Here is a 25,369-nt window from a genome sequence, read left to right on the forward strand (position 1 = left end):
TTGTAATCATCAAAATTAAACGAAATAAACATTTGAAATATATGAGTTTGTATGTAATGTATGAATATAATATACAAGTTTCACTTTTTAAATGGAATTACTGAAATCAATCTACTTTTTCATGATATTCTAATTTTATGACCAGCACCTATATATATATATATATGTTGGGAACAGAAACAAGAGGAGGATAAGAAAAAACGTTGGCATTTATTTAAAGATTTAAAATGCATGGGAATTTTAATTTTTGCTTGTTTTCTTTTGTACTATAAACTTGATTTCTGTAACAACCATGTCTCTTATCGTCACTCAATTAAAGGTGAAATGTAGCAGAGTTAGTCTCATAATGACCTTAAATGTGTATAACAATTTACACACAAATAATCTGAGCACATGTAAAACAACTTTACAAATGGGAACATTAAAAACAGAGCAAGTATTTATTTTTTTACGTACAGATATTTACCCTTAGCCTCACAAATATGACAGTTTCTGCACTTCAAATGCTTCCTGTGAGTACAGTTGTTTATCGGGAGTGTATGAGTGGTGTGACGTACAAGGATTGGGTTGCATTTGTAAACAAACCAGCTTTATGTTGAGCATGTCTTCACGCCCTCAGCTCCTCATGGAGTCACAAATCCATGCTGCGTTCAAGGGTTGGTGGAAAGCTTGTACATTTGAATTCAGTCAAATCAGATTCACGTGTTATTTCCTCGCTCATGGCATTCTAAGGTTGTAAAAATAGGTCTTCATGGTTTCTCTGATCAGTCTGCCTGTGATGGAAGTTTCATCATCTGACTTCCCAACTAGTCTGCCAGGCTCCGAGGACAAGCACACAGCCCAGATCTTTGTGACAGTGCTGACTGCACATGCCACGATACACGCCTTTTACATCTGAAATGGTGGTGCCGAAAACACAACAGACATAAAAAAGACTTCCAGCCAAACTGCAAACAGATGAAAACCCCCCAACATTAATGCATGTTTTGTGAAAATACTGTGTGAGGTCGCTTACAGGTATAACAATTTTGATCATTTATTACTCGAACCACAAAGACAAAAAATGTGACACACTCCTGGTGAGAAATCACTCAGACTTTGTTTCTTCTTCCTGTCTTTTAAATAGAAAGTTGAAAAATTCTCGTATTATCACCACCTCTAGGTGAACTATGAATACAAGTGCATGCACCAACAAATGGTTTGCCTACTTGGATGCAGAAAGCATGAAGAACCACTGTGTATTTCTGCTCTAAAGCTAGTATGTCATTGGACTGCAACTGTTGGCGATCAGAATTAGACACAAGATTGCAAAAAAATATACAAATATTTACCTGCGATCACACTGAATTGTTATGTTTCTTGGCACTTGCGATTGATGCTCAACAGTCGAGAGAATGCAGTGGTGCAATAGTTATATGTGACATTTGACAAATATGGACCAAATGGAGACAATCATTTTGTGATCAGATGTCAAGCAATATGTTCCCTGGAAAAAAAGTGCAGAAGGTGCTGGATGAGGACCAGGTCAACGACTGCAGCAGGTCTCCTTGCTACTGCTGCAGTCAAGAACATCCAGATCATTCTAGCCGTCACATGGTGCCCGTAATATCTGGTTCTCATTTTATCTAACCACCATTTAGTTTCATAGGTCGCCAACCTCTTCTAAAACTGTCTCACAAATTGAGCAGGGTTTGAGACCAGTTTTGAATGCATCAACAAGTCTGTGACTACTTTGAGGGAAAATCTGTTCCACATTTTTTTCCACACCTGCGACACGTGAGCGAGGTACTGAGACTCAAAACCCTCGACAACGTTTCAAACATCTTGGAAATTCCCTCATGAGTGCCTTTCCCAATTTGCCACCAACAGTCGTGGCCCAGAGAGAAGGTAGCTGGAATGGAGAAATGTCTTTAAAGACAATCTCAAACCCCCCATGAGCTCACACAAGCTGGTATGTGCACAAGTGTAACCCAAATTGTGCATGTCACAGCATTCATGCACTTATATTTAACAAGAGTGTGAACCTTTGCGACTGTGAAAACTGTCACATTTGTGAGGCTCTGGGTTTTGAAGGAGTGTTTGCTTTATAATTAAAGGATTCAGAGACTGACAGCTGTGTGAGCTTCATTGAACATTACACTTAATAATTAACTGTTTTACTTGATTAGACAGTCTCACAATGTGAATCTCCTCCTTCTGATTTACCAGCACAGAAACGTGCTTTCTTCATATTTCTTTCTGACATCACTCCCTTAGTCACACATATGAATAGACAATGTTTCCACAGACACACATTTTCATGATGTTTGCAGACATTCTGGCTCCAAACAACATAGATTTGAATTATTGTGACACTGACTGGTACTCTAGTGTATCTTAACATTATCAGCAGGCATTTTTTATCCAAGAAAACATTCAATAACACGTTTATTATTCAAACTTACTGTTATTCGAGTTTTGTTTGTAATTTTTCAAACCTCTACACAAGTGTAAGGCTGCATGTAAAAATATGCACTTGTTCATTTTTCACTGTTTGTGAAATTCTTTTACACATTTATTAATGTGTGGATCACAGTGCATATTTTCAATTACCCAAACATATGTGCAAGTTGCTGTATCCATCCATCCATCCATCCATCCATCCATCCATCCATCCATCCATCCATCCATCCATCCATCCATCCATCCATCCATCCATCCATCCATCCATCCATCCATCCATCCATCCATCCATCCATCCATCCATCCATCCATCCATCCATCCATCCATCCATCCATGATCTGCTACATGTTCTGGAGTTTGGTTGTGGAGTTCGCAGCTTAAGCAGGGAAGCCCAGACATCTCTTTCCACAGCCACCTATTCCACCTCCTCAAGCTCTTCTGGGAGAACTTCAAGGTGTTCTCAGACCAGCTGAGAGACATGGTCTCTCCAGCATGTCCTGGGTCTTCCCTGGGGTCTCCTCCCAATTGGAACATCTCCTTATGGAGGTGTCCAGGAGGCAGCCTTACCAGACGGCCAAGCCACCTTGACTGGCTCCTCTCAATGTGGAGGAGCAGCAGCTCTACTCTGAGTCCCTCCCTGATAACCAAACTTCTCACCTTATCTCTAAGGGAGAGTCCATCTAAAATGCAGAGAAAACCCATTTCAACTGCCTGTATCCAAGATGTCATCCTTTCAGTCACTACCCAGAGTTCATGACCATAGGGGAGGGTAGGAACGCAGACCCACTGGTAAACAGAGTTTTGTCTTGCAGCTCAGCTCCCTCTTCACCACAACAAACCGGTACAGAGTACAAAATACTAAAAAAGCTGCATCAATCTGTCTGTCAATCACTCCACTTGTTAACAAGACCCTGAGATACTTAAACTTCTCTACTTAAGGCAGCCCGTCACTCTCAACCCTGAGAGAGCAGTCCCCCTTTTTTCTGATTGAGGACCATGGCCTCAGATTTGGATGTGCTTATCCTCATTTCAGCTGCTTCCTTCTCTGCTGCAAACCACTCCAGTGAGATGGAAATCCCAGCATGATGACGCCAACAGGACCACATCATCTACAAATAGTGTAGATGGAATCCTGAGGCCCCCAAAGTCATGAACAGAATCAGTGACAAGTTGCTGTACATTATTTTGTAAATTACATAATATGTGCTTGTGATTATAATGAGACTATTTTTTTCTGTATACTAATGTTTGAAAATAATTTTAGACTTTCCCTAGTTTGCTCATATTGTTAATTTGATTAGAAATATTGCCCGTCTCTTAGCTGAAAACTGTGACTTGCATTTAAGAAGCCAGAACCTCCCTTCACTGACCTCCATCTACGACACCAGTTTCCTGCTTTTGTCTGGCTGTAATCTTGAATATTCAAATGCCGTAGCCTCTGAAGAGAAGAGACATCCCAAAGTCTGTCTGATCCTCGTCTAAAGTGCAAGGCCGAAGTTCTGGCTGTCAGCTCCAATTGCCAGGTTGGTGATCACTAACTCCTTCTTTCCCATATTAACGTCAAGAGCTTTTTTTTTCTCTCTCTTTGCTATTTACCTAAGCGAAAAGAAGCTAGTGGTGGATGTGGGGGCTGGACATGGAGGCAAATACAAAATAACTCCCTCTGAAATGCCAGAATTAATTAGAGTCTGCTTTGGATGTGAGTTAACAAGCTATCAAACATCAGGCACACTCAGCTGCTGTGAGGCTGTGCCTAATAAAAAAGGATGGTTGGATGGAGAAGGAAGGGGTAGTCGGGGGCTCAGGCGTTTTCAGGTCAGGGATGGAACAAGGCAGAGATGTTAGGGTCTGTTCGCGGCAGGAGGTTACCTGGTAATTGGGATGGAGAAATAGTTAAATCTGCCTTACACAGTGAAGGGGACAGTCAGAGGAAATAAAGAAAAAAGTCTGGGGGAAGGAGGCAAAAAAAAAAAGAAAAGAAAGAAAGACAGATGCAAAGAGAACGAGTTTGATGAAAAAAGGCATGTTGTGAAGAGATCCCGGTGCAGAGATGTGTGGAAAGTGTCTTGATAGAAAAATGAAGGGAAGAGGGGTATGAGATTGCCCGCAAGAGGGGGAAGTTAAAGTGGAATGACTCTGGAGGAGCAATTTCATTCTGGTGCAGTGGGATGAGAGTGCAGATAGCAGCTTTTCTTGAACTAAAGGGGTGTGAAGGGGTGTCACTGTAGCAGCANGGGGGGGGGGGATATTGGAAGATGTAAGGTGTTTGTATGTGAATGGTTAGCTTGGAGGGGGATTTGACTTTGGTATAAAATAAATACGATGAGGAGGAGATGGTAGGCTGAAAAGACGAAAATTGCAGGTTCCTGAGTCTGATTTTGCCATGGAACAAGCGGGAGAGGAAGCTGGAGAGGTTGATGGTGGGGACTCTTGGCAGACTGGGGCAACGAGTGACAGCTGAGTGGAGGTGGAAGAGATTTGATTATACAAGCAAAGAAGGATTCAGGTGATGAGAAAAGTTGTTAGTAATGAAAACACGGAGGAAAAAAACAGGAAAGAATGTGCCGACATCATTCATAGTACATCCCAGGTGGATTTAAATAAGATTTTCTTCTGTTCATAAAGCCTCGGACGCCTTTGATCAAGAATAAAATAAATGTAAAGTGCAGGCACGGTAATTACCTAGATATTATTCATTTACCGTCCTCTGTGTGAAGCGCATAAAGATGTATCTTTGGCGAGTATGAAAGCAGGAGGCAAACAGCACCCCCCCACACACACACACACCTCCTCACACACCCAGCCCTGTTAACATTGTGCTCGAAAAGCCTATTACCAGTCTTCACCGGCAGCTTATCCCTCAGTCAGAGCGAGGAAGATTTTGGCCTAGCAAACACGAACAATTTCCTTGCTCTGGAAAGTGAGAGATGCTAAATCCGCAAACCATAACCCAGTTTGTGCACAATAGAGTGCCTTGGAGGAGAGGACTGAATAGCACGAGAGGGCTCCAGCATCCCCTGATGAAGGTACTAACACGCCTGTGAGAATATTTGCTTGACATTACGACAGCCATAGAGGTGATGGAATGCATCCGGTTAAAGTGAGTTTCAGCAGCTTTGATGGGAGATTATGTTTTTATTGCTCGTACAAGAAAGAAGACTGATGCTTTTTGATATTTTTTTTGCATATAAAAGTGAAAGCTGAGAGCTTTGGACATACTCCAGAATGCCTGCTCTTTCAGTTTCAGATGTAAACTACATCTCTATTTCTGTATATGTCAAGTTCTTCCTTCTGACTCCACATATCATGTTAATCTGACAAAAAGGCCCAGGTTTCAGATAGAACATGTGAAAAAAAACCCTCAAAATCGTGGGAAAATTGTGAGAAAATATGTGAATCTGCTGTAGCCTCACTGAACTGAACTCTGACTGTTTGCGGCCAATAGACCAGCAAGCCGTGCCGGTGCGTTTTGAGCATTCAGTCTTTGAAAATCATGGTTTATTTTTGTGTGCACAGCTTGCAAAACTGTATTCTTGGCTGTGTACATAGTTTTGTTGTCTACTTTCACCCACATCAGCTCGTTTTGTACCTAACTTGACAGTCGCACCCAATTTCATGATTTAATCTGCCGTGGTACACTTTTAAATTAAAGATAGGCAGATTCGGACCAGTTTTCAATAATAATTTATCATCAGCATGGTAGTTAGACCTGTATGTTTGCCTTGGTTTTTTTTTTGTCCCTTTAAAGATCTCGTAAAGGTGTCAAAATACAGTTCTAATGATCGTGAGACAGGTTGGAGACAACTGAGTCAAAATTCAGTTGTAGGCGGTTTTTGAGATAAAAGTTGTCGCAAAAATATTTTGATCCTATTCAAAACTTAAGAGACACGGCTGCATGCCTCTGTGACACATGCAAGAAGGCTGAGAACCTCACGAAAGTTGGAAGACATTTGGGAAAAGACGTCAAAAATGCTTTTCTATTTATGGCCCAGTAATATAACACCTAAAGTAATGATCTTGAACGTGATTCCACCCTGATACAGTGAAACGTTGTTCCTGCAGTGTTAACCCCTCTCGTGGACTTTGGGTCGAATGTACTCAAAGTTACAAGGGCTTCTCTTCCTCTCTTCAGTTACAAGGGCTTCAGGGTGGTTAAGGAGTGTCTTTCTACTTCGCTCACTACGACCTACGGCTCACTGTGAGAAAGCATTTTTTTCTTCGATCGTCAAAACATGTCCAGCCATCAGAACAGGACACGGATGTTGTCTGGAACACGTGAAGGCACATTCAGCATGTAGCTGGGCACAGACTGAAGTCTGACTCTGGCAGTGAGGCGACCTGCGTCGAAAAAGGCAATCTGTTGTCAGACGGGAACAGGAGAGCGATAGATGGGAACATGGGTGGCTGAAACCCGAGACCCTGCCAGAAGCCTTGTTACCACTTCTAAATAGCTTTATTGGCTTCTTGCAGCTCCAGCAGCGGCCTGGCAGAGCCAATTTGAGGACCTCACAAAACCATTCAATTGATAGTAGCTATGTTGTACCTGGCTCACAGTTGTCTCTTCTAATTGCTTGTATTTATTTCCAATTCAGGCCTTTTTTAAAACAATAGACTATCCCCATGCTGATTTGTACAGCCTATTGCTGAGCTTGAAACAATTTATTTTTTTATACTTTTCAGATAAAAATTTCCCTCTTTTAATAGAAATTACACAGCATCATTATGAACTAACAAATAAAGCTTTGTGTTCAACATCAAAAATAAACAGAATCACATCCTTCTCTGAATGTAAGCTGCTTTTAAACATTATTCCCTTTGATAAATACAAAAATCCTAATTTGTTTTCTTATTTACATCTATGTGATAATTTGGGCTAAGAACGTGGCAATACTTTGGACGAAAATCTCGCTTTCAACACAAATAAAAGAAAAGAACTTGTCTCAGACTTCACAAAACATAGGCATTTCTGCAGAAGCTGGAGACCAGAGTCGTTATTCTCGTGCTCTGTACGAGTCAAGACCCAGTCCTGGCCAAGTGAGGTCCTCAGAGGCTTCATTTCCTGAGGACCCTGAAGGAAGCACAATCCCCGCAACAGCTGCTGATCTAGTTTTACAGCTGTGCCACGAAGCCCATCACCTCTTACTGCATCACGCTGTGTTACTCTGGCTGCACCTCTGAGAGCAGGAAGGCCCTCCGGCGCATCATTAAAATGGCCCAGAGGATCATTGGCCTACAGCTTACAGCTACAGCTGCAAAGTCATGAACATCTGCAGAGACCCATCCCACTCCAGCCGTCGTGTCTTCATCATTCTGCTGCATGGCTAATTTTTCAGAGTTGTGTGTGAGCACGACCAGGGTGGAAAACAGCTTGTACCACAATGCAGCCACACCACAGAACACTGTTGACAAGTATAATACTCTGTGTGTGGTGCAGCTCAAGTCCAGCACAGTTAAAACACACAGCCTGACCTTAGCGGCAATGCATTTTTTATTGGGGCTGCCTGCATTATATTTTACTTATTATGACTGTTTTTTATTAGTCATCCCACCCTAACACAAGTACAATAATTACATATCTAACCCTGAGTGTGTTCCCCTTATTTATTGTCTCCACCTCTCGGGTGCAATAATTTATAATTTATTGTCTGCCCCCAGTGCAATAATCTGTTTGTGCAATATCCCTCCTGTTCCCAGTGGACCCAGTTCTTGACACTTTATACTGTATCTTCTGTCCTAGATAGTTTTCTCTCATTTCAAAATATAACATTTTCGTTTACACATGTGATCTGTTTTGTCTCATTTATGTTTAAAAGGGCTCCTCTGAAATAAATAACAATTTTTTTTTTTTAACTTTTGATCCTCAGTGAGAGCTCCTTGTTTTGATTCACACAATCAGAAAAGTTGCATTAAAGCCTGTTAGACTAAAGCCTCATCCACACTACTACTGATAATTTTAAAAACAGAGCTTTTTGGCCACGTTTGCACCTGCGGTTCAAACACAAAGCAAGATTATGTTGAAAATTTGTTTTTGTTTAATGCTGTCCAAAGTAGAGATTTTTTAAAGCTGTTTTTGTTTCCAAACACAGATTTTCAGAAACAATTATGTAGCAGCCTATTGTGTAGATGCCAGCTATCACTTTGTGCCACAAAAACCAAAATGACAATGAAGCTGTTTTCACCAACTTTTCATCATCTTTCTGGCTTTCACCAGATCCTGTCGTCGTTAAACTTTCATTTTGTGATGGTTACCTAAAAGGAAAGGAAATTGTAAAAATAACAGGAGCTGCAGTTGTTTTGGCAAAATCTTTAGCCAAAAATGTTCCATCTCTGTACATTTTGATATTTCATTAATGTGGATGTCCTCCCCACCTAATGGCGCAGCATGGTTATTTAAATTATTTGAATGGATCTATAAACAAAGAAAATAAATCTGTTTAAAATGCTCTGTAGAAGTGTACTCAGTGCCTAAGTCAAGTGAAAATATGATTTTAAGTCATTTTGTTATATCTCCACTATACTTAGCAGTTGCCATTTTGTATGCAGTGTTTGCTATTTTGTACCAATAGGGGACAACAAAGTAACCATTTATCACCTGTGCACATTAATAATTAAGACATGTCCTATCTAAAACTTTCTGTGGAAAAAGTCTGCAGTTTGTCACTATCTTGTGTTCGTCCTTGAAAATCCACTTTGAAGAACCTGCCACATACTGTATAGCATTATGCATTTCAACTTTCTGCATTCATTTTGGGCTAAATTTTGTGTGTATCTAAATTTAAAAAATACTTCTTGAACGCCACAAAATCCCTGAAACATATTCAACCAGAGAAGGAATGATCTGTGCAGTCATCTGCTCAGACTGACGTTGTTGTTTGTCCCAGAAGCTGAAATCCCCAAAATAAGTTCCTAAGCTACAGAGGCTGATAAAAAAAAAAAAAAAAGCCAAGAGAGAGATCGTCTTGTACTTGTTGGTCTTATACCCGGACAAGTGTGAGCCGGGGTATTGTTTGTATACTGCACATGTATGTGTGTGCACCCGTATGCTTGCCTGTTTCTGCATGCTGTTTGTTTTTCCTTGTGACTGGGTGCCTGTTTTAGAATGTGTGTTTAAGGAGGCAGATGTTGCTTGTGTGCTCTGCAGAATGACTGCGCATCTGCTTGCTGTCTCTCAGGAAGATGGGGGGGGGGCCCTTCGGCTTTCATTTGGGGGGGCTTTTGCTAGGCGCTCGTAGCTGTAGCTGCGTGCCCGACTTGACAAACATCAATTATTAAGAATCATCTCAGAATGCTGATTTACAGAAGAGAAATTGGCTTGCGCGCGTATGTGTGTGCATATATGTGTATATGCTCGGTTGCTCTTTACTTTGAAGTTGTCTTATGAAGATTTGAAGGTGCCCGGCTGGATTTATTCAGTCCCATCACTTAAAACTTAATTTCTCTGCTCGCTGTCAGTCTGTCAGTTTGTCAGCTCCCAGCAACCGCTTTTATTTCTAATCACATCAGCGCTGGAATTAACTCCAGGGAGCCGGCAGCCATAATCAATTCCTTGTTATTAATAATTTATTCAATGCGCAGGATAAAATATTCCCTATCAAGTGCAGATGTCAAATGTAGATTTCTAAGAGAATCAAGGAAATCGAACTATATTTTTCTGTTTATTCTGCTCATCATTTGTCTTGAAAGAACTCCAGCGAAGGAGGTCATGTGGAGGCATCATAACACTCACCATGTGCTCCTTGGGATTCTGATCAATAACTTGTAAAGATTAAAAATAAGAATGCAGAGGGACCAAGAGAGGAGAAGGGAGAGATCAGACACAGAGGCGAGGTATAGGGGGGAAAAAAAAAGTAGGTGAAACGCAAACACAAACTTCCAGGCTTAATAACGATGCCACCGGCAGATGACATGGGGTCAGTCCTTACCTTTACTTTCAGCACACTAATTATGACATTCTTGCATTCATGCGGCACCGGAGCCAGGAGCAAAGGCAAAACTAAACTGTAGCTACATTTCTTGACACTGGGAGAGAAGCAGCTGACCCTCATTCTTTCTGAAGTGTCTTTTTGTTTGATGGCAGAAACTTCTCCCGGTAATGGGAGAGAAAAGGAGGGGATTGAGGGTTTGAGAAAGAAAAAGATCACCTTCATCAGGGCAGTGTACAGTACCGTGGAGTGTTCGCTTCCTGTGTCGGCCTCAAGGTTAAGATAGCTCGTTACCTTTTATGGTCCTCGTTAAAGACTCTGAGGGCCCATGGGAAAGAGAGGAATTTCAGCATTTTTTTTTCTCCTTTGGCACAAAAAAGGTGTTCATTGGGAGGTCTTTTAAGATCCCACCTGATCCTCTGATAACACACACACACACACACACACACACAGAGCTCAAGGTGACTTCAGTGCTCAGCCCTGAAATTCACTCTTTTTTCTAAATTCTGCAGAGAAATTAGCCTTTTTAGTATTTCCTTGGAGGGCCAAAGAGAGTCTGTTTTAAATACAGACTTGTTATTCTTCATCTTTATTATTATTAAGGGTGCCGATGCATATGTATTAAAGCACTCTCATTACTATTCTCCCATTATTCTTCCATTTTTGTCATTTATTTGCTCCTCCTACAGCTTTAGAAGAACCCAAACAAGACTAGAAGCACTCAGAGAGTTCAAACCTCCACCAAGACCATAGCGTGGTAAACAAACAATATGATCCGGATCATAATTTGGATCAGCACCAAAATTTAATTCATTGGTTTTTGTGAGAACACCAATGTTTGAAATGTTGAGCATTTCATCCAAACTTGCTCATTAGTTTTTGCCTGATCTTTGCAGACAGACAAACAAACCAACCGAAAACAGAACTTCCTTGGTGGAAGAAAAAGAAGGGTCACATGTATAGGTGCAGAGACAAGTTCTGACCTTGACCTTTGACCCTATGAACCTTGAAATCAACAGTGATTACCCTTGACCCATGAGGTGTTCAGCTGTGGAGTTTACCATTGCTAGTATACAGTTAGAGTTAGAATACGGGCTGATCTGTGACCTTGAACCTTGACTGGATCACCACCAAAATCTATTCACTTGTTCCTTGTACTATGCTTGACGTTCCCTGAAAATTTCATGAAAATCTGTTAACAACTTTTTGAGTAATTTTGTACACAGACAGACAAACAATCAGACACTACCTAAAACATAACGTCCTTGGTGGAGGTAAAAATACATCAATATGTATGACTTGATTTGAAGTATTGGACCATGCATTCCAGGCAGAACATTATTGTGAAAAACTAGAAAATTTCTAGACTTTTGGTAGCGGTGCATCATACAATGTCAATGAAATTCATAAAATTGTGAGAACTTCCACCATAGACAACAATTAGTTTTGGCTAAATGAGAAAACCCAGCGCTTTGTATCTCAGGCATGTCTCATTATAGAGTGCTGTGAGGGAGTGAGAGACACAGGTGTGTGGTTACCATAGTGACCCTAATGAGCTTCTGCAGCAGCCTTTTTGGAATATTGGGTGGTGGCTGCATTGGCACCCTTCAGAAATTCTTCGGAAGTTTTCAAGTTTTTCACAATCTTGTTCTGCCCAGGATGCGGCTGTGAATGACACTGAAATATAACCTCTCAAATGTGTTTTTGTTTACCTTTCTTGTTGAAGTGTATTCTGTGGCAGTTACTGTTATTGTGTGCAGGCAGATAGAGACTCGAGTGAGCACTCTCAATTTATTTTGCCGCCTCTTCAGGGTATTATTCATTACCAGAGAGTGGTTCTTATTCAAGAGTGTTATTCAGAGGCTGAGTGTGGTGTGGACATTGTGCCAAATTGGACCTGCCAACAACTGCAGACAATCACACCAGCCAGTCATGAACTAGTTACAATACTGCATTTGAGATGTAAAGTTTTTCTCCTGCCTGGTGAGTCGGATAATTAAATGAGGCTTTGCATTCATGCTTTATGGATGAAGACAAATGCAGAAAAAAACACTTTTTTTTAAAGCAGCAAGAGGTTTTGAGAGTCATGTTAAGAAGGATTTAATCATTTTTGCTGACATAGATCTAGATTCAAACTATAATCACTCAGAGTTCGCAAACCTCAGTCAAGGCCATAGCATCAATAAAACATCTGGATCGCCATTAAAATGGAATGAATTCATATTTTTGTGACAATCCGAACATTTCCTGAAAATTTCATCCAAATCTGTTCATTATTAGTTTTTTATGTAATCTTGCTATAACAGGCAAACAAACAAACACGACCTAAAACACAACTTCCTTGGCAGAGATAACAAAAGGGTCACCTGCTGGAGCATAGACAAGGTTTTAACAAAGGACTCATCTGTGACCTTTGACGCCATGATGTTGAAATCAACAGGCATCATCCTTGACCCATGAGGTGTCCAGCAACATTCCTACATTACACGGCTGCAGAGTTAGAGCACAGGATGACCTGTGACCTTGACCCTTGACCTTTGACAAGATCACCACCAAAATTTAATCACTTGTTCCTTGTACCACGTTTGACGGTTCCTGAAAATTTCATGAAAATCTCTTCATAACGTTTTGAGTAATCTCGTACACAAACAGACAGACTGACTACTAAAAACATAATCTCCTTTGCAGCGGTAACAAACTAATTATTCTGCATCTATGTTTACCTTGTGCTCAATATTTTTGTTACTTTCTGTTGTAAAAACACCCTAAAACATCAACTTACTGTCATGTTTTACATTGTAGAAGATGTCTACCTATTCAGAAGGAGGCGTTCCTCTCTATTGTTGTCTACCGCCCTGTGAACTCTACAGTATTGAAATAAGAAGGACTAGCTGTATGCAACTGCATTTGAACTGGACCTGGCTTTTATTCTAAATCATTGTGCTACATAAATAAACTGACCTGAATTGAATGGATGATATAATTGATGTGATAAGTTTCAGGTTTCCCCTGCACACGCTGTTGGAATTGATGGTCCAATTGTTTTATCAAATCAAAAGACTATTACTAATGGTTAGAGCTTTTCAAGAGTCTTTAATTAAATTCGGTGTTGCCTGTCATCCATCAATTAATAAACAATTAGGCTGCAAGCCTTGCTGTAGGAGTGCTTCATGGCTGTCTTTCTGAGGCCCATCCTTATTTGCAAAAGAACTCCAGATTACTGTATATCTATTTGATTAAAGCTCTTCATTCCTTAATATTTTGTTTGACTTGACATCCAGAAGAACTGCTGGTCATTTAGTCTGTCTCTATTTGAGAATTTCCTTATATTTTGAGTGTGTTTTGGCACAATTTCCCCTTTCCTTTTACAAAACACTTTCAAGCTGGGCCTTCTACCTCTTGGTGTGTCCGTTTTGGTGCCAAAACTGGTTGTGGGAGGGTTCCGTGTCATTTTGGCTTGTTGTGCACATCTCAATTCATGTAACTTGTGGGATGCTGCAAAAGTGGTGCGTTCTAAATAGGAAGAATAGCAGGGGAGAATTATTAAGCAGGTTGGTTTCTACAGGCATTCATACGACTAAACAAAAGCCAAAGTTCAATCATTTCAGACAACTCATAAACAAACAAACAAAAAGGCTTAAATAACTTGAAACTGGTTTCTTTGTATAATGAATGTCCTTTCTTTGCACCAGTTTTTCTTGTGCCATTTCCACTGGGTACTGGTATTTTTTTCGTAGCAACTCCCACTGTTTAAGAAGAGAACTGCAGTAAGTGCCACACGCCCGAGGTGCCAGTTTAAACAGCAACTCTGCTCTCTCGACTTCCCAGTTCAGTCACGCCGTGAGCCGTGTGCCAGTATAATCAGGCCTTTAGGCCTCTGAGCCATCACGGGAGGCAGTCACACAGCTGAATCTGTTGATATGTCTACAGATAAGCCAGCATCGCCACTGTGATGTAATGATAACAGATGTGATCAGCCGGTTGTGGGATTTAGAATGAGAGATGTGTGACACACATTTTTCTGTTTAATGCTCCATGTCAAGGCTACTTGTTATTTGTCGCTCCTCCTATGGTTCCACCTACCTGCTTTATTTCTCACCTTATTGCAGGATGAGGCCGACTTGATTGGTGAATTTGTGAACAGCCAGAGGCATCATAAATAAAGGCTCATCTTTGTAGCCATGTGTAGCCTTTGTAGTGTTGTGGCACAGTTATCTCAAAGTCATGAAATGGATTTTGGAGGCATGTATTGTTTGAGACCTTACCATGCATTGGAAGGGCACTTTCTGTGTACTCTGTGTCCCAAGCCTGGAAAATGGTGATAGTTGTGTCAGGAAGTGTATCCGGCATAAAACTTGTGCCAAAACAGATATGCAAATCTACAACTACCCTACCGGACGGTCTTACCAGAATGGTTAGGGACCATTGGTTAGGGCTAACAACAATCACCTGTGGTGCTGGTAACAGGCAGGGTGCTGTTAGACTTAGAGGCAGTTGATCTGCTGTGGTGATTTCTGATAAAGGAGTGTCTGAAAGACTTAGAAGATATCTGTTGAGACCATATTTAGACTAGCGGCCAGTTAATTTAGTTAGACACAATCTGACTCATTAGCAGTTCAAGGTTTGCTGATGGTAGTGGGATTATATATTTTGAGTGCAGATATAAAATCTTCGAAAAACATTCTTATTTAGTGTGAAAAACCAAGCTGAACCTCATTTATTATGAGTCTAAAGTCTAATATAGGAAAAACTCAAAATGGCCGATAGAATATTTGTTTTCAGTATGCACATATATGTTTAACACTTCAATAGCTGCTGACAGAAAAATTAGAAGAAAATCTAAAAAAATACTAGATTGAAAAGGAAAAAAGCAAGAAATAATGTACTGGGAAGAAATCCAACAGTATTTGGTATTTATAACACAACAAATTACATGCATTATTAAAACTTAAACAAAATATTGTAATTATTTGGTCAAAATGTGTCTCTATGCCTCACTGAATGCTTAATTTGATTTTTGTCTTTCAGGTTCTCTACACAGTTAGAAACCTTCAGGACTGTGCAACCTGAACTCATATTTCACTTGATATATTCCATATACAGCATGTACTAGCACAGACCACAAGTACATTCTGATAATGCCTCTTGGAAAGTACATGGTATTTATCCATCCATTCATCAGTCTTTTATACCTGCTTAATTCGGTTCAGGGTTGCAGGGGAGCTGGTCTCTATTTTACAGATGTCAAAAAGCAAGAGGTGGGATCTCCGGTTCAGTCTCCAGTCAGTCACAAGGCCCCAATAGAGATGAAGAGCCATATACACACACACACACACACACTCACACCCAAATTCAGTTTAATATATCTAAATAACATACAATTCAAGTTTTTTGAACTGAAGCAGAAAGCAGAAGTAAAAAATCCACCCATGCACAGGGAGAATATGCAGAAAGGTCACAGCTGGATGCTGAACCTGCAACCTTCTTGCTGCCAGGCAACAGGGCTAACCAACTGTACCGCCACGGTATTTATGTACAGCGTTTTGTCAAGGAGTGAAGACAGAAATAAAAGAATTCAATGCAAAATGTATCTAAAGTTCCAAAAGTTAAATACATCAAGTCAATACAAATATTTCAGGAGAGCAATTTATAACATAGTAACAATTGAAAATTTAAGATTAAAATGCTTTATCTAAAAAAAAAGGAAAGTAAAAAATGTCTGTCAATGCAACTAATTTGCTTTATTGTCACTGGAGCAAGTTCCATGAGCTTTGATGGCTTAGAAATGTTTCAAAGTTGAATTATTGTAACATCTAGAGCATAAAAAAGGGGCCTGATCAAAATATGAATTGTCCATTATTTTGTCTGACATGGAACTACTTTAGGTTTCTGAACATATCTGTTTAACGAGTAGATTTTAACGAATAAATACAATTATCAGATTCAAATAGTTGAGTTAAAAACACAGTAATCCCTTCTGAGATGGTGTTGAGATGCAGCAGAAGAGTGAAATAATGGAGTAAAAAAAGAATTACTTTCATATGGCATTATTTTTCGCTTGGAGCTCAGCTGCATCTCTCTGCAGAAAAACAACAATTCTGTTAAAGGTAAATTAGCATCTCGTCAAAATTCTGAAAGGGAGCTGCTTAGGTTGAGCAAATCTCATCCAATCTGTGCATGAATAATTAAAAAAAAAAGCAGGAGAGAAGGAGGTTTGTTTTAGACATGTTTTGTCATTTTAAACCCATTTCCATTTCCCCTGTCTCTCACCAGCTTTTAGCTATTTGCCGAAGGGCTGGAGCCACGCCAACCCCATTACTCCTACAAGACTGTAAGTCGCAGCCTCATTGACAGGGATGTGACAACGAGCGCTTCGACAAAGAGGAAATCATTCATCATTAACAGCGCAGCCATGGAAGAGACAAACAAGTCTGAGCCTTGTTGGCACCCCGCTGCACCTGTTTCACATGAGCTCTTTGGCTTCCTCACCTCTGCTTTGGTTTTGTGTTTGAGAATGTTAATTAGCAAATGTCCTTGACTAAACCTTGCTCAGAGCCTCCCCAGTGATCAGACAAAAAGGGAGGCATGCAGGGAGGAAAAGAACAAAAAGCAACAAAGAGGAGGGCACTGGTAAGACTTTTACAAAGAGCACTTAGATATTGCTCGATGTTTTGTATAATACCTTCTTTCAAGAGCTTTCTCAAGAGATACTCCAAAAGCCCCCAGTAATCCCTCCATCCCCATGTCTCGGTCTGAATCAGCATCAGTCCTAGTAGTAAGATGAGATAATCTCCCCGTCTGTCTCCTTATTCCACTCCATTCTATCAGCGTCTTTACATCGGAATACTCTTTAGATCCTCCCTTTGCAGTAGACAGACAAAACTTTTGCATTTGTTTGATTCCATTCATTGACATTTGCTCTGTTAGCCACCGTCGCCGCAGGCCGTGAATGTTATTAGCTCCAGTATTAGATGTCAATCAGCTGACAAGCAAGGAGCCAAGAACTGTCGCTTTCTTAGAGAAGAGGTTTTTGTTATTGATTAAGTTCCAATGAAGCTGGGATTGGCCAATCATTAACGCAGTGGTGATATTGTTGCTTTGACTAACCTAATTTTGCCACATACCACTAATCACCTCTCTCTGCACGACAGCGACGCCAATTTCAGCAACACAAAGCTATCTATCAGTTGCTGTCAGCCTAATGTCTGTAGAGTTTTAGTCACACCGTGGTGTCTATTACACTGAGAATAGCATTGTCAATCAATTGATCAATGACTGGTCCACACCAGTCTCCCAGTGTTACTCTGATTGCCATAAATGTTAGGGATTTTTGTCACCCTTCAGCAGTGCGTAAAAATGACAAGACTTGGAGGTTGGTGGGAACTTGCACTTTAGGGTGAAGGGAGACGCCATGAAGAATGAGGGAGGAACATACAGTGGGTAACTGGGTCAAGATTAGAGTCTGATTTTGGCAGCAGGGCAACCCATCCCTTACCAGATGGGGAAGGGGGGGCAGAGAAACAAGATACTTGGGCAACAGCCAGTGTCGCATGGATCCCCAAGGAAAAGCAAAAGAGGGCTGCTGGAAAGTTGAGATTGTGGTAGAAATTTTATTACTTTCAGTTCCTTATGCAGTCAAATTTCATTGTTTTCACTCCACCAGGGCCGTGGCCAACCCTGGCAGAGCCAATCCAAGAACCTCACAACTCCATTCAATCAGTAGTAGAGTACATTGAATTTAAATACAGTTTAGATGCAACCCTAAAGGTATATTTAGATTTCCTATAAACAGTAAAATTGCAAGCATGATTTGGTATTCCATATCATGCTTGCTTCCATGATGATGTTGTGGCGTAGCAGTGCAAATAGCAAAACTTACATGCAAATGTGTGAAAGCGCTATCAGTTTTGAACAATATATACTGGTTTTGAGAAAGAATCTTTCCATCCTGATGATACTGTTTTATGAATGACCTTGCTTATTTCCATAGGACATTGCTAAGCCATATTCTGCATGCATTACAACACTGTGGTTTCAAAACAACAGAAAGCAACAATCAGAGCAACACAGATATGTTCTACATTCAGATTACTTCCAACTGGAGTCAAACAGAAAGATTGATCAGCAAAATAACAGCTTCCCAATAACACCATACTTATTTCAAATTCTACATGATAATAATTTTAAAACATCATAATACACTATAATTATATTTTAGTCTCCAGTGTTTTGGCACACTGCACCTTATAAAAGCAACACATAAATGCAGAAAGTTTTGTATAACCAGAGTTTGAATATGACAGCTTCACCCTCCATCACTATGTTCAAGTCCTTTGGTACTGCATGTTTTTTTAAATATATACAGTGAATAAATCAGGCTGTGATTTGATCCCGTATATCCTTGTGAAGATTAGGCTAGTGTCAGTACAGGATTACTTTAGTAATTCATGTAATACTGCTTCGCCAGTTAATTTCCCTGTGGGTGAGTGGCAAGTGTTGAGTAATAAGCCAGTGCCAGCTCCCAAACCACAGTGTGTCATTCTTCCACAGTTATCTATCTCCTTAACATATTTGGTATGCAAAGACATAACTTTTTTGTGTGTTAATGGCCTTCTCGAGTAATTATTATGGGCATACGGCTCCAGTGATTGAGGTGTGGATCCTTATTTCCATTGAGCAGCCAGTTGCTGAATACAAATAGCATATTTGTAATTGGCTACTTCAACAGGAAGTTTGAGTCCTGATCATCATTTTTTTTATCTTCTGTCCTAAAGTTATGACGCTACAGGAGGAAACGGCAACAATTAAAATCAAAACAAGGAGATGCAGGCAAAATAAGAAGAGATATAAATGTAGTTGTAACTTGGGGTTGGGTTTAAATTTTGACTAATTTTTCGGAAGTGTAGAACTTACTTGTCAATTTCACAGTGGATGACAACCCTGCTATGACAAAAATTTAACCAGAATGTGGATGGTCTTAGCAGGGTCTTGGCAGGGTCCTCTTGCATGCACAAAATATGTAACAAGGTTGTGTTTTATCATTGTTGCAGCAGAATATTGGGATTTATGATGTGGGAGCCATGCAGACCAGTGTGGCTTGGTTGTTGAGAAGTTGAAGCAGGACTGATTACACTGGCCTCATGCCTATGCTACTTCTGAGATCATAACAAGGACATGAAAACAACTTGGCACGGATGTGATACTTCTGCTAGGGTGGGGACGCACAGTATGGTACTAGCATAGGAGAGTATCAGCAATGAAAAAAAAATAGCAGAAAAAAAAAAACTGGTGATTACTAAGAACGTAGCATCATCATGACTACCTTCACACAGAAGGTGGCGTTTCAGATTTGCAGCCATCCTGTTCTAAAGCAGAGACGGGCATCCTGTCTGCATGCTACATCCAGTTCATTAGCTGTCCCCATCTTGCTCACATAAGGTCAATGAAAAATCTAAAATCATATATAAGGCAAATCCCAAATCTCTGCTTTTATTTTGAAATTGGCTTTTGCAATGCTTTTATTTTGAATGTGTGTATGTGACGAATACAACAGCACCTACAGTGTGCGCCGGCAGCATCATGAGGCTCTCACATCTGTTAGTGTGATGTCAACACATGGAAAATAAAACAGACGAATACAGAATGTAGAGCTTTTACCAAGATATGGTCTACTAAGTATTTATTTACTGAAGTAAAAATATGAAGGGGCACACTTTAGAAGCTTCCCTGCCTAAACTTTAAAATCAACACAAGGCCTTTTCACTTTTAAACACTCACCAATGGAGCAGTCAAGGCTATCTTTTTATTATCTCACAAAATAGCAAAAATGAATAGGATGATATTTGATAGGGACTTTATCATCGATTACTAGTGTACTCTGCTGAGCCTGGCATTTGTGCTTCTGTATGACTGGTTCATATTTTTATACTACTGTCCTCTATTAGCAGTTAATGAAATGCATATTTATTGCCTATTAGAAAACTTACATTTGTCAGAATTGAATTGAGTCTGTTGGAACAGCCCTCCACAACAGTTCCAGTCCATTATGTAGCCCATTGGTAAAAATAGTGGCCCACCTCTGTTCTAATAAGTATTGTAGGTCATTGAGGGCGTAGCAGCTTTGCCATCCACTGTGGAGGGGGTCTTACCAGGAGGGTAGCCTTTATAGAAATCAATGTTTGTGATGAGAAAGCCAAAGGAGAGGCAGAAAAAAGCATAACCATCACTCCCTGTGAAAATTATGGCTGACCTTTCAGTGTAGGAAGCTGTTGATAGAAGAACAGCAAAAAAAAGTCACTCCCAGATTCACTCACAGTTTGCCCCGTAAGCAATATTACAGCTTATTTGAGGCAATAGGTGAGGTTCAATAAGGTCTTCTCAGAGATTTTTCTTCAAAGATTGTTACATTTCTCTGCTGTAAGTGAGAAAAATGGCATCTAGGGGCGTGAGGAGCATCTATAAGTGTTAAATTTGTTAAAATAGACCAAAAAACCCCCCAAAAACTTAACAATAGCTGATATTAGAGAGACTTTAGAGACAACTGCCATTTAAACAAAGGCCGCCCATGCACTTTGTCCTGAGTGCCTCAGTGAGCCACTTTTCAGATAATGATTTGAAAAGCAGCAAGCAGTCCTTTTAGCTCTCAACTATTTTAATTGGTTGAAGCAAAGTGCTATTTTGAGAGGGCAAAGCTTAAGGTCCACTCTGTGTAAAAATAAAATCTTAATTTGGAGAAAATGCTCTTTTCGTCTTCTTATTACACATACAGACACACGCACGCACGCACACACACGATCACGCTTACATGCAAATGCAACAAAGTGACACACACGGGCAGACTAACACACAAATTCTCATACGAACATAGAGCTAGAAAAGGCTTACAGAGAACCCCTGCCTCTAGCACCCATAATTCTCTGCTGATTACGCTGACTGTAGTTTAATGGAAGCCCCAATAACCCAGGCTGGAGAACACACCACCATCACACACACACACTCATACACACACACAGAGTGAGAAGCTGGGGAGCCGTGCTGTCAGACAGAGACAGAAAGAGGACGGAGAGATTAAATTCTGCCAGGAGTTTTTTGTCTGTGAGATTGGTTCTTAACGTCCCCAGCACCCTTCACACTCCCTATTAGTGCAGTGAGGAAGTGAGAGGACAGAGGGAGGGCTGGTAAAAATAGGAAACTTCGGCACAGACAATACTCTGAGGATACTTAACAATGTTATTAATCCATTAATCCTTGTTTGACATTTGCCAATGTATCACCCCTGATTGCTCTTTCTTTGGGGGCTGCAGGCTTCTGTAGGTGCTGTGCATGTGTGCCCATCAATTTTTTGGTTTGTTTGTCTCCTTACTGGTTTTCCGAGTGAATATATAGGGCTCAGCTCAGGGTCGGAGTTTCAGGATTACTTCAATAAGCAAGCTCTGATACATGAGCGCTTTGCTCATTTAAGCTATAGTCATTAGGATTTTCCTTTTGCACTGCAATAAGTAATGGTATTATCTCAACAAAAGGTGAATGACTGGCAACGGCATCAATTCTGATGATGAGTCATTTTTGAAAATGTCTGCGTCTATAAGGAGTCAAATTAATATGACTGACATTTTGCAAAACACTCTTTTGAATTACCAGGGATTAATTTCTCCATTTCTTTGCTCACCTAAATCCACCTGAGCTTTACTTGGGTATACCCATTATTTTAATTGAGGGTGCCAATGCGTAAGTGGCAAAACACCTTTATTACCAGTCAGCTGTTAACCATTTGGTTCTGCCACAATTTTAGATTTGCTAACCCTTTTGCTGCTTTTGGAAAAAAAACAATATATAAAAACGAATACATCAGAAAATGTGTCTCAGTCAGGGATAGTGACCTTTTGTAACAGCACATTGAATGACATGCTGTAGATGTAAATCTCAAAACAACTAAATGGATCTCAGAAAGTTGGACTTCACCTAACTGAACTGGCATTCTGATATATTTAATTTAGGTTTTACAGATTTTTAAGATTTTAGCTCAAAATGTTCGTCTAGAGTGTGATAGCCTTGAGTTGTCTAAATTTTACCACGTTGTTGCAAACACAGTTTCTTTACATTCACACATTTTACAGTTCTGATATAGTTTTTACATTAAAACATACCCATATCTGTCTTTTATGACACAGTTTGTCTCTCAGTGCTGTAGGACTCAAATCCAAAATGCAAGGTGTAAACATCCGAACTCTCATTGACTTCCATTATATCTGAGCTCAGAATTTTCTCTTCAAAACTGAAACTGTGAAGTTTTTTTAACTCGTCCTACATAAAACACTGATAACAGATAAAAATCGACACGTGACAACCAAACATTTTTGCTTTTTATGGCTCAAGAATTTTCTTTTTAATACTATCAATACTATTTAATACTTACTTTCTAGTTTGCATTTCTATCTGCCTTCTTAATTAGGTTAACTACCATGATACAAGCATGGGGCTGCTATTTAATTCAGTTTATCTATGTTAATGTGTGTCTGTTTCTATCAAATAAACTTATCAATAAAGAGTGGGAGTCAGAGACACAGGTGTGTGGTTACCATGGTGACTCTAATCAGCCACTTGCAGCAGCTTTGATTTTTGTTTTAATCTTGGTTCTTTTTACGCTTCTTATACAGTTTATATATGAAAACAGCAGCACTGTGTTAGCTTAGATTTTACAGTGAATGCTGAGTGCTGAATGACTTTGCTGAAGGAGGTGAAATTGAGCTGTTAAAGCTAAAAGAAGCAGAACACTAGCTAAAAGCCAAAAGTAGCAAAAGGCTAGCAAGAAGATAAAGCTTACAAAAGGCCAACTAAAAGTTAAAAGGAACAAAAATAAAAAAAAAAAATAGAAAATGGCTAAGTAAAAGTATCTTTAATTTACATACATCTGTAGTAACTGGTATTATAATCACTCTGTCACGACAAAACTAATTTCAAACCTAGTGTGCGAAGCTTCATTTGTTACAGTCATTGTTAGCAAACTCTGACCTATCTTTACAAATGCACGCAGAATGCACCACGTGTACACCTAGAGTTGTGTCATTGGCTACAAAAGTCTTTTAAGTTCATTACTCAACCCCCTTGAGTTCTTTTTTTGTTTGTTTCTTTTGACTCCTGAGGGAAATGTCAGGCTCTTAAGAAGATAAATGGTCCTCCACCACTAAAAGTAGCTAACTTTGTCAATGTGACATTTGCTTCTGGTCAGGCAGCACACACTGGGTTCATCTCAGGTTGTTTTTTTCTTTCCCTTGGCTAAAAACAGAAGGTCACTGTAAAGTCCTGTTCACGTTTTTAGCAAATGGTTTGGCGACATTTCTCTGCTGATCGGTACTTCTCTGATTAACATTAGTGCAGTCTTTTTACAAAACACATTTTTGCTGTCATCACAAGTGTATGTTTTAAAATAAACTAGTTGATTCTTAAAAAGAAAATCTCTCTATGACCTAAATGTGTGTGGTTGTGCGTTTCTCCACCGTGTTTCTGTAGGTGGGGACAGTACAACTAAAAGGAATTTTTCTGTTTGACATTTTTTCTAAATGGAGGTCAAATCCAGTCATAGCCCTTTATGTTAGCCAGTAATGCTGTGGATACTTCTTGAGAAGAATTTCTTTAAAGCATCTGAACTTACAGTGACTCCTGCATTGATTGATTGATTGAATGATTGACATATTCGCTCTGATGGTTGTTGACGTTCCTATCAAAGCCATCACCTGGGTAACTTTTAGAAAACAAAAAGTTTTTTTCCTCTTCACTGTTGGTGGATGGTTGTCTGCTCTGGTGGTTCGTTGTGTTTTGCTCCGTGCGAGTGACCCATTTTCCCCCCCTCACACGCTTCGGTTTACTCCTGAGATTCAATCTAGGCCTTTGATATGTGATGCTCTAAAATTTCTCATCATTCGAAAACTGCACTAAAAAAAAAAAAAAAAACTACCATTCTATTTCAGAGAGAGGGTTTTTAAAAACAAAACAGAAGCCCAGCTGATGGCGAAATCTTGCAACACACCAAGGATGTTCTGGAGCCATTTTGGTGCGCCACAGAACAGAGTTTGGAAACCACTAGTAGGTGAGTAAGTGGACAATAAACACAGTCAAAGTCCACGTTTATGCCATATTTGGGGAAAATCGGTCAAGATATTCAAACAAGAGACCTGAATCTTTGTCTTTGCCTTGCTGGTAGAATTCAGAAAAAAAGCAGAACCAGCATAGCTTCAGGAGTTACACTAAATTTTTTAGACATCATAATGGTTCCACTCCTGATTTGCTGCTTGGGTTATTTCTTTTAGCTTTTGCATATCCAAATGCTAACCCACAAGGTAGTGAAGAGAGAGCGACTGCTTTTCCTGTGCAAGTAGAAACTTGTCTATTTTACAAAGGAACTTGCCTGTCGCAAAATGCTATACTTTATTACGGTGCAATAAAAGTTAGTTATATAGGCTAAAGCTATGCTAAAGCTGTAAAATTTCAACAGTCTGAACAAACCTAAACCTAATTTTTCTGTACTTTAGAAAAATGTCTGTTGATAGCTGATAGCTTGATGATGGTTTGCAACAATTTGCGAAAATGTAGGACTGGGTCAAATTTACACAGTGGATAAACCATAAGAACTCGTCAGACCACGTGGGCTAATCCACTTTTTAAATTATAATTGCAGAGTGCCCAAGAAGCTAATTCTTTAATTTGATATCCTTGATCAGAGGTCCTCAGTTGGTGGATTACATTCTAGGAACAGTCTGAAATAAAATCTCATCTGGACTAAAGTTATTGTTAAATTTTATTTATTTATTTATTTTTACCCCAGTCAATTTCAAGTGCCACTTCTTTTCTTGCCTTTTTGCAGGCTGACTGGCTGCCTCCCTCTGCGTGTACCTGTCTGTGACCTGGCAGCTTTTCTCCTCTTCTGTAGAGAGAGAGCTAACCAGCTGAGAGGTACAACTCTGAGGAGACATTACCACGAGCAAAGAAAATTGGGGTGACTGGTATT

Source organism: Kryptolebias marmoratus, linkage group LG5 (assembly GCF_001649575.2).
Source record: "Kryptolebias marmoratus isolate JLee-2015 linkage group LG5, ASM164957v2, whole genome shotgun sequence".
Taxonomy (NCBI): Eukaryota; Metazoa; Chordata; class Actinopteri; order Cyprinodontiformes; family Rivulidae; genus Kryptolebias; species Kryptolebias marmoratus.